Below are 8,633 nucleotides of genomic sequence, written 5' to 3'. Positions count from 1 at the left end.
ATTTGTGAAAGACACTTTAACAATATTCTGTCATTCTACAGAGGAAAACATTGGCGGAGGGTCTGAGAAAACCTAAGACATACGAGTCTTTTCTACACTCACATAATGTAAGTCAATACTTAGTTGCCTTAATCATTTGCTTTTGCAGTTTCAGTTCGTAACATTCCTCCCAAGAATGCTGTCAAATCCAATGAAAGGAGAACTAGAGGCCGCCGAATGCACTAGTACATAGCTAGGATAGCTTTCAAAGTGATAAACCGTTCAAATTTTTTATATCACGCGCCGTCGAGCTTTTTTCGCAATACACACGCAATCTTAGGTTAACTCAGTTTACTAACTTACAATGATCGCATGTCTCTTCGAAAACCAAAGCGCTTTGAAATGCATCTTATGAAAATCCTTAAGATAGCCTTCACTCGCCATCGATCGCGGCGATCTTCAAGAATATGAAAATGAAAATGAAGTCGTGTCTTCTTCTTGACTGAATCGTACGAAAAATCTAGAGGATCCTTGGTTAAGTTTGTCTATCCAGCCTCTCAGGTACAGAATAGACTTCTTAGAATAGGAGGAGGGTTTCATTCGATGTTAGTATTGTTGACAATGCATATCAGGATGATAAGAATCGCGTGGATGTGGACATTTCAAAGGAAAATCTTCGATTTCGAATACTCTTTTATCAAGCGTGCTTTTGATAGTTTCACATCTCTCAACTACGATAAAAATGAGCAAAGCCTTTTACTATCTGAAGATCGATCCCACAGAGCCGTTTCCTAAGACAACCCTAAAGGTTGAATCGACCTGAAAGAGCTTTGAAATTCACATATTCCACTGCATGATATCCTTATTTCTTTCCGCCTCAAATAATGATGTGCACACGAAAGACACTCATCGTAAAACCGATCACTACATGACGTTCATTTCTTTCTCTTTTTCCGCCACAAATGAATTTGACTTTAGAAGCAAGAGAACTAAAGAACCATGGACAAGCAAGGAACTCAAAGCTCTGGAGGAAACGCACAGCCCAAAAATCCGATGACTAAAGAAGCGGCGTCAAGGATTCAGAGTTCAGAAGCAAAACAGCACGGCGGTGGGGTTCCTAAAGGAGGCTTTGCTTCGCGCGCTCAGTCTACTGCAGACAAGCGGGAAAACCAGAACAACTAAGCCCATGGAACTGCTTTTAAACTCAAAGGGAGCATGATTTCGTTTATCATCATTTGTGAGAGACATTTGATCTTTATTTTTTGAGGGTTGTTATTAAACTATGATTTGAATTTCTTGCTGATTAATCATCATTTACTAGTAGTAATGGTAGTTTGTAGAGCGTCGAAGGAAAACTCGTTTGACGATTTAGGAAAATGATTGAAGTACATCGAAAGAAAATGAAATAAAATAAAATGGTAGCAACTGAGAGTGAAGGTACTTGATTTTTTTCATCTATATATCTTCGAAACACCAGGCCATGTAATGCTCACTATTTTTTCTTAGAATCTCACAGAGCATTCACAGTATTACATATTTTAATATCGAGTCAACTCCCGGGAATATTGTTTTGATTGTCATCCTCATCTTATTTTGATCATTAGTATCATTATTTTTCTTGTAAAAGCGAGATTCAAGAGATTCACTTCTCATCATCACAGCAAGCCTGTGTTGTTGGTATGTAAGCCAGCTTTGTTTCAAATCCTCAGATTCTCATTCCCTCTTCAATTGCACCCTTTTCTGCCGCTTTTTGTGGTGTTTTCGATTTGAAATTATATGAAGGATGACTAGTTCCATGTCTAGGTTTGTTTTACCCTTGTAATTCCCGTCAAGACATGCAGAAGCGTGTCAGCCAAGCTGTATATTTAACTGTTGACTATGTTAGCGTCATTACCTCTTCAATTGCATCCTTCCTGTCTCTCTTTGCGGTGTTTTCGATTCGAATTTACACGAAGGATGACTAGTTCCATGTCCAGGTTTGTCTTTTCCGTCAGGATATGCAGAGGCGTGTCAGCCAAGCTATATATTCAGCTGTTGACTGATTTTAGCTTCGGTGGGTTATGCAGTTTCATTTCTTTTACTAAAAATACGAAAGTTAAACTAAAGGCAGAGCAAACAGCATAGCAATAAATCCTTTACGCACTCACTCGCTTCTGTGCCATCTCACTGGTGTAACCAAGTATCTTTCTGAGATTATCTCGATAGTTAACGCTGACATAATCATCTCTCGGAGACCTCTCGCTTCTGTGTTGTCTCACATTTCAATCTCTGCTTCTTTCCGAGAAAATCTTGATAAATTATGCTGACGTCATTTTCTCGGAAAACAATTTGTATTTGTAAAAGACTCGTCGACATTATCTTACTATTCTACAGAGGAAAACACTGGCGGAGGGTCTGAGGGAACCAAAGACATACGAATCTTTTCTACAGTCCCCTCTGTCACTTTTTGGCCGTGTTTTCGATTTGAATTTACGTGAAGGATGACTAGTTCCAAGTCTAGGTTTACCCTTGTAATTTCCGTCAGAACATGCAGAAGCGTGTCAGCCAAGCTATATATTAACTGTTGACTGATTTTAGCGTCATTACCTCTTCAATTGCATCCTTTCTGTCTCTTTTTGCGGTGTTTTCGATTCGAATTTACATGAAAGATATGACTAGTTCCATGTCTGGGTTTGTCTTTTCCGTCGGAATATTCACAAGCATGTCAGCCAAGCTATAAATTCAGCTGTTGACTGATTTTAGCGTCGTTGGGTTATGTGGTTTTATTTCTTTTACTAAAAATATGAAAGTTAAACGAAAGGCAGAGCAAGCATCAGCATAGCAATAAATTCTTAACGCACTGACTCGCTTCTGTGCCATCTCGCTGGTCAAACCAAGTATCTTTCTGAGATTATCTCGACAATTAACGCTGACATAATAATCTCTCGGAGACCTCTCGCTTCTGTGTTGTCTCACATGTCAATCTTTGCTTCTTTCCGAGAAAATCTTGATAAATTATGCTGACGTCATTTTCTCGGAAAACAATTTGTATTTGTAAAAGACTCGTCGACCTTATTTCACTAATCCACAGAGGAAAACACTGGCGGAGGGTCTGAGGGAACCAAAGACATACGAATCTACAGTCCTTTCTGTCACTTTTTGGCGGTGTTTTCGATTTGAATTAACGTGAAGGATGATTAGTTCCATGTCTAGGTTTGTCTTACCCTTGTAATTTCCGTCAGAACATGTAGAAGCGTGTCAGCCAAGCTATATATTCAACTGTTTACCAATTTTAGCGTCAGTGAGTGACGCCGTAATAAAGTAATTCTGCCCATAGCCTCGTGTCATTGTGACAGTTAGGGGAGATAATTCTTGATATTTCAAGTCTTTTTTTGCGACAAGGAAAATAAGTGTCAACATCAGTGAGCCAAAACTAAGTAGAGTGGGATAATGCACTGAAATAACTAGAATGGAAAATTGCGGAGAACATCAATGTGGATTTTCAGTCGTTTGTCTCAAGACATAGAGTCGGTATAGATTGTAGAGTCAAGCTATCAGTTGAAATTAGTGACCTTTTATCTGCAAAACGACTAGCCCTCGCTAAGCGCGTTATAATCACAATGATGAACTGATTCATATTTCACCAAAATAATTTCAAATTGCAAACTTAAAGAAAAAAAATTTAAATCAAATCAAGCTTTGTGCACCAGTCGTGACGTTCAGATCCCTCTAAAATGTTTAATCATTCATTTATCTATTTTTTCACCTACTGGGACTCGGTCAGAATCATAACGCAGAGTGCGGAAACGTGTCTCAGCGAGTCAACTGCATGCGTAGTTTTCCAAATTTGTTTATAATAGGAATAAAATGAAGCAAAACAGCCAAAAGGTATAGTCACTCCGTGAAAACTTGAAGAACATCTCAATTATCTTTATCGTTAGCTTTGAACTGGAAGTTCGTAATTCCCTGATTGTCGGGTGAAACCAGCGTAACTTCAGCTTTTATATTTTCCCATGAAGGATGCTGGGTGATCGCCTGACTCTTCGAACTAAACACTGACCGCACGAAACTTGATTCAGCTTATGGAAAAGAAGTCTCTCCCTCTCGCTATAATTCCTATCCAAACTGTCAGTGAAAACAAGCCAAATGAATGAAAGACCCATTTTTTAATAGATCTTCTGTTATCATCAATATTGTAACAAAAAAAGTTATATTGGTTGAAGGGGGCTACGCCATTCCTTTGAAATACACTTATTGATTAAAAAGATAAAGAAACGAGCCAAAAAACAAACAGAATTCTGACTCAGACAAGCACATAAACAACACTTGACCTTCAAAGTATCAAGTTATAAGTAGCATATGCCGGATATTTATTTATTTGGAAACCTCAATATTTACCTCTGTGGTTACAGGTGCTGTTTTTATTTCTCAAAATTCTTTTTTTACTTTTTCATCCCTCTCATTCTTACCCGATGAAACATGGAATTAAATTAATAAATGAAATGGAAGAACTGAAACGAAGTGAAGAAAAATTGATGAACGATGTGACTAAGAATTGTCAAAATGTTTTTAAACAAACGCTCTTTTTCGTGTTTTATTATATGGTGAACAATTAGATCGTTGTTGATCCTGCCCTTGCGTTCGATTGTTTTAATTAGTTTTAAAAAAAATTACCCCTTTGTGGAGTCGTCGTAGAAGCAAAGACACCTGTCATGAGTTAGGACCAAAATTATAAAATTGTAGTGCAAACTGATAACTTATACGAGAAATCATAAGTACTTTAAACTTGCTTGGATTCATAGCTCTATATTTTCAGTTCCTAAGATGAGTGACGCCAAACTTCTCTCAGTTTATGGAAATCGAAGTCTCCCGATGATTCCTTCTATAGCCAGTAATTCCCGAATTGAATTTTCATAGCCCATAAAATCGTCTAGAAGCAAAGACACCTGTCATGAGTTAGGACCAAAATTATAAATTTGTTTTGAGGGTCGGTTTAATTTACAACATGCTAAAAAAATTCCTATAGCTATGTAAACAATGTACGGCACTTTCCACGGTTTACCGGCGTAAGATCCCACGCGGGTTGTTGGGAAAAGACGATAGAAGTTTGTAATCACAAACCGGAGGCAAGCGATTGACAAACTCAATTTTTGAGTGTTATCACATCATCTCGGTTATAACGACGGTTAGCCGATAGAAAGTGCGGTGTATTGCTTTTACAAAATACACTTAAAGCAGAACACAATATTTTTCAATTTTGTGGAAGTTTACGTTGCATTTTACCAATCAGGGTGCACGCGATATCAGTTATTTTATAAAGAATCCTAACATACACGCACAAGGTCATGACCACAGGGTCTTGACCGGAAGTAAAAAGCACCCGAGAAAACAAAATCCCCTAGGGCCTGGTGTTCTCCCTAACATAAGCCACTGATTTTAATTGGCTCTTTGCTCGGAAAAATATTGCTGACATACTGACAGAAGATGGTGTTATGTTTACTCAGAAACGTATAAAACACTTGCATTTAGCAAGAAAGACACCAGACTGATAGCTTCAGAAATTCAGAGTAAAGTCACATCCCAGCAGACCTCAATTTATTTCAGGTAAGTTCGTGCTTTTCTCTACTTAGCATTTAATATTAACACAGCGGTTAAACTTTGTATTATTAATATTGCATCGAAACAACTATAAATCAGATGGATAATATATAATTCGTTTCTGGGGAAAAATAAATTTTGATCAAGTTACATTTGTGAATCAATTAAAAAAGAAACAAAATGGCGAAGCTGAGATGTTCAACACACCAGTGCGATCGTCATCGGGATACTCAAACATAGGGCGGTGAAAAGGAATAATATTATAGTAGCATAGCATTATTATGAGAGACCACAATCAAATAAATTATTCGATGCCTGTCAAGAGATTATAGACTGTTTATTCGACAAATAAAGAAGCCTTAACTATGTTCTGTCCTGCTGTAAAGCACGCAGGGAGCGGCTAGAGCACGAAAGAAGTGTAGGGGGAAACACGAGACGTAGTAGAACATTTCTCGCCTCTCCTTGAATTTTCTCTTTGTTTCGTTTTCTCGTTTTCTCGGTGAGAATTTTCGTCCCCGCTCACATCATAATAACGTAAATTATGGCGCTTGACATGCTTACAAACCTTTGTTTGGTTCTTCTAGATCTGTTGCTACTTGCCCGCTCGCTTGTTACGAAATTTCACTTTCAATTCACTAAAAAAGGCTAGAGAGAAGTCCGGGAAAAGGTCCGACATAGTTCAGTTTGGCAGATGGCGTGACAGCTTTAGCTGAGCTCTATGTTTGTACTCTGATAGAGCACGTTCTATCAACCAAAATCTCTCGATGCGTGTTAAATACGAGTACATTCGAGTTTTAGCGCTCACAGTAAAAGAAAAAATGATTCTGTATGTCATAGTCCCAGGATTGCTAAATTCTTGGCATAGGTGTTCTTAACCAGTGAACATGTTCTATGATAGGAAAAGTGCCCTTGTAGAAAAAAAAAATAAAAAAGAAAGAAAGAAAGACTTGAATGTTCATAAAATTTGATCAGTTGTATTGTTTTTAAACTAGTTCCTAAATCTCTTTGATTCTTTGTCTGTTTAATGGTGACCCGTAAAGCATATCTTATACATCCTGATTGCACTATGTCGCGTACCCAAGTGTTGGGATTACGTTGAGTGTCAACCACATATACACATCCGTCTCATTCCAGTTTTTATTGAGTACGACGTGTTACAATGCGGTGAAAACTAAAAGGAAATTTATGATTGCGTAATCAGAAATGATTCTATGGAAATTACAAATGAATGTAACGATAAAAAAAGGCGATTAAATGTACAAAGGAAACTCACGTTTGATCCTGCGTAAAAAGGGTAAAAGAAACTCCGTGGGAAAGTGACTCCAGTTACTCCGAAAACTCCAATAACTCCGATAGAAAACTCTAGATGGATATACCCCGACAACTTACTCCGACACTCCGATATGTGATACTACAGAGATTATGTAAGCAACAGGCTTTAAACATGATAGGCGGCTAATAACACGATCAAATACGCTCTGATAAATGATTAAAAGAATGAACAATGAAACGATAATAGAATTTAAACGATAGTAAATAATCACACAAAACAAAACAGTTCAGTTCATTTCAGTTCAGTTCGCTTGCTGAACGTTCGTCACACACTAATTTCCACATTTTTTATTATTATTCTGCAGCAAGGTGCAAGTTTAAGACGTGAGGAATGGATAACAATAGAGGCTCCGCAAACTTGAATGACGAACAGAAAAATTCCTTGGAGAAAGCCACTCCAGCCTGTGTTACTACCCAGAGCAACAAAGAGGCAAAGCTTTATGTGGTACCAGAGCTCAAAACACTAGCTTTGCTCCGCATACTCAATTCCCTGCAAATGAAACAAGAAACAGAGGCCTTGAAAAGTAAAGCCGGAGATGAAAGTAGAAAGTAATGCGTGATGCTCACAACGTTGCTAAATTTTCATTTATCCTCAGTAGCCTCATCATTTGGTTTTCCTACTACTTCAGAGCAACGAACATTGTCGGGGTATAGTTATATATACCAGGATTACTGTCTTAGTCGGGAACTCAATCATGAAAGTCACCACCTACCTACTTTTTCATTTTCTGCCTGTGTAAAGATGCAGCTGGTTGATATTTTATTGTTTTATTTTTTATTTTTCTTGCTGTCTTAGTAAGTGTTTAAATTAGCTAGTTACTAATGACTAGCTCAGGTGTCAATGAACAGACCTGCGTAACAGTGTTTTGTCCATGGAGGAAGGCATAGTTTTGAATAATAATAATTGATAAATACTTTTAAATAAAGTCTGAGATCATTTGAGATGTCTTGTTGTCATGAAAAATGGCATCTTTGCAGAGCCGAGAAGCACACTGATTACAAAGCTGTGAAATAATCTATTCCTTTTTTTTCAAATGTAAAACTAAACTGTCTCCATCATCAATTCCATTACCATCTGTCTTTCACTCCTTTTTAAGGGAACACAAAAATTATCAAGAAACAAATCATCGCCGGCGTAACAATTCAGCGATGGAATAATTCAAAAGATTAAGTTCCAAAGGGAAAAAAAATAAAAATTGAAAAAACTAACGATAAAAATCCCTAGGAAGAGAATGAATGAGTGTCGCTCCGGTAATTAAATTTTTGGGTGGTGAAATAGACTTTTTGGACTGCTCGCTGGCATCACCTCGAGAGGCAGTTGAAGAGTTATGGTATTATAGAAAATCGTGTTGTTTTCAGATGAAACTTATTCCACGATGAGTATGTAGCCCTGATGAGCGAAAATATGAAAAGAAAGATTGGAAATGACTTGATGATTTTCCCTAGAAAAGGCAACACAACGCAATTATAGAAATGTATCATTTTTCACAACAAATCGTGACCATTTCAGTTCTCCATTTCTTTCCTGGTTGAAACTTTAAACCAACGTGAAGACTGATGAGGTACCGGCAACGTTGGCTCCAGCAAAACAAGTTGATCTCGTCACATCCGAATCAAACTCCGTTTATACCTAAAATTCAACAACATACATTACAAATATAGCTTCCAAAATTTCCGGTTCGTTTATGCAAGTTTACCCGTCATGTATGTAAGATACACTGATAACAAACAAAGAAACTGCATAA

General features: G+C 37.5%; 3 long non-coding RNA genes across 4 annotated transcripts in view; 2 read left to right on the top strand and 1 right to left on the bottom strand.

Moving 5' to 3' along the window:
* The window catches only part of LOC149040585 (uncharacterized), a 1,527-nt gene extending 119 nt beyond the window's left edge, over window positions 1–1,408 (top strand). The window contains exons 1-2 of the long non-coding RNA XR_016179792.1: window positions 1–107; window positions 958–1,408. The exon at window positions 1–107 is cut by the window's left edge and continues 119 nt beyond it. This is a non-coding gene — a long non-coding RNA (uncharacterized LOC149040585). The remainder of the gene's footprint in view (window positions 108–957) is intronic.
* Window positions 1,409–1,635: 227 nt separating this feature from the next.
* LOC149040583 (uncharacterized) lies at window positions 1,636–7,830 on the top strand. 2 transcript variants are annotated; one of them, XR_016179795.1, is made up of 3 exons: window positions 1,636–1,656; window positions 5,463–5,562; window positions 7,194–7,830. It is a non-coding gene; the product is annotated as an uncharacterized LOC149040583 (long non-coding RNA). The 2 variants fall into 2 exon arrangements; XR_016179794.1 differs by lacking the exon at window positions 1,636–1,656 and having other exon boundaries at window positions 5,425–5,562.
* Window positions 6,680–6,951, bottom strand: LOC149040584 (uncharacterized). The gene is made up of 2 exons (XR_016179797.1): window positions 6,830–6,951; window positions 6,680–6,727 (listed from the first exon to the last, which is right to left on the bottom strand). It is a non-coding gene; the product is annotated as an uncharacterized LOC149040584 (long non-coding RNA).
* Window positions 7,831–8,633: the final 803 nt, after the last annotated feature.

The sequence above is a fragment of the Pocillopora damicornis genome, chromosome 9 (assembly GCF_964200805.1).
Source record: "Pocillopora damicornis chromosome 9, jaPocDami1.2, whole genome shotgun sequence".
Taxonomy (NCBI): domain Eukaryota; kingdom Metazoa; phylum Cnidaria; class Anthozoa; order Scleractinia; family Pocilloporidae; genus Pocillopora; species Pocillopora damicornis.
The sequence above is the reverse complement of the archived record's forward strand: the minus strand, read 5'-3'. Positions and strand labels throughout refer to the sequence as shown.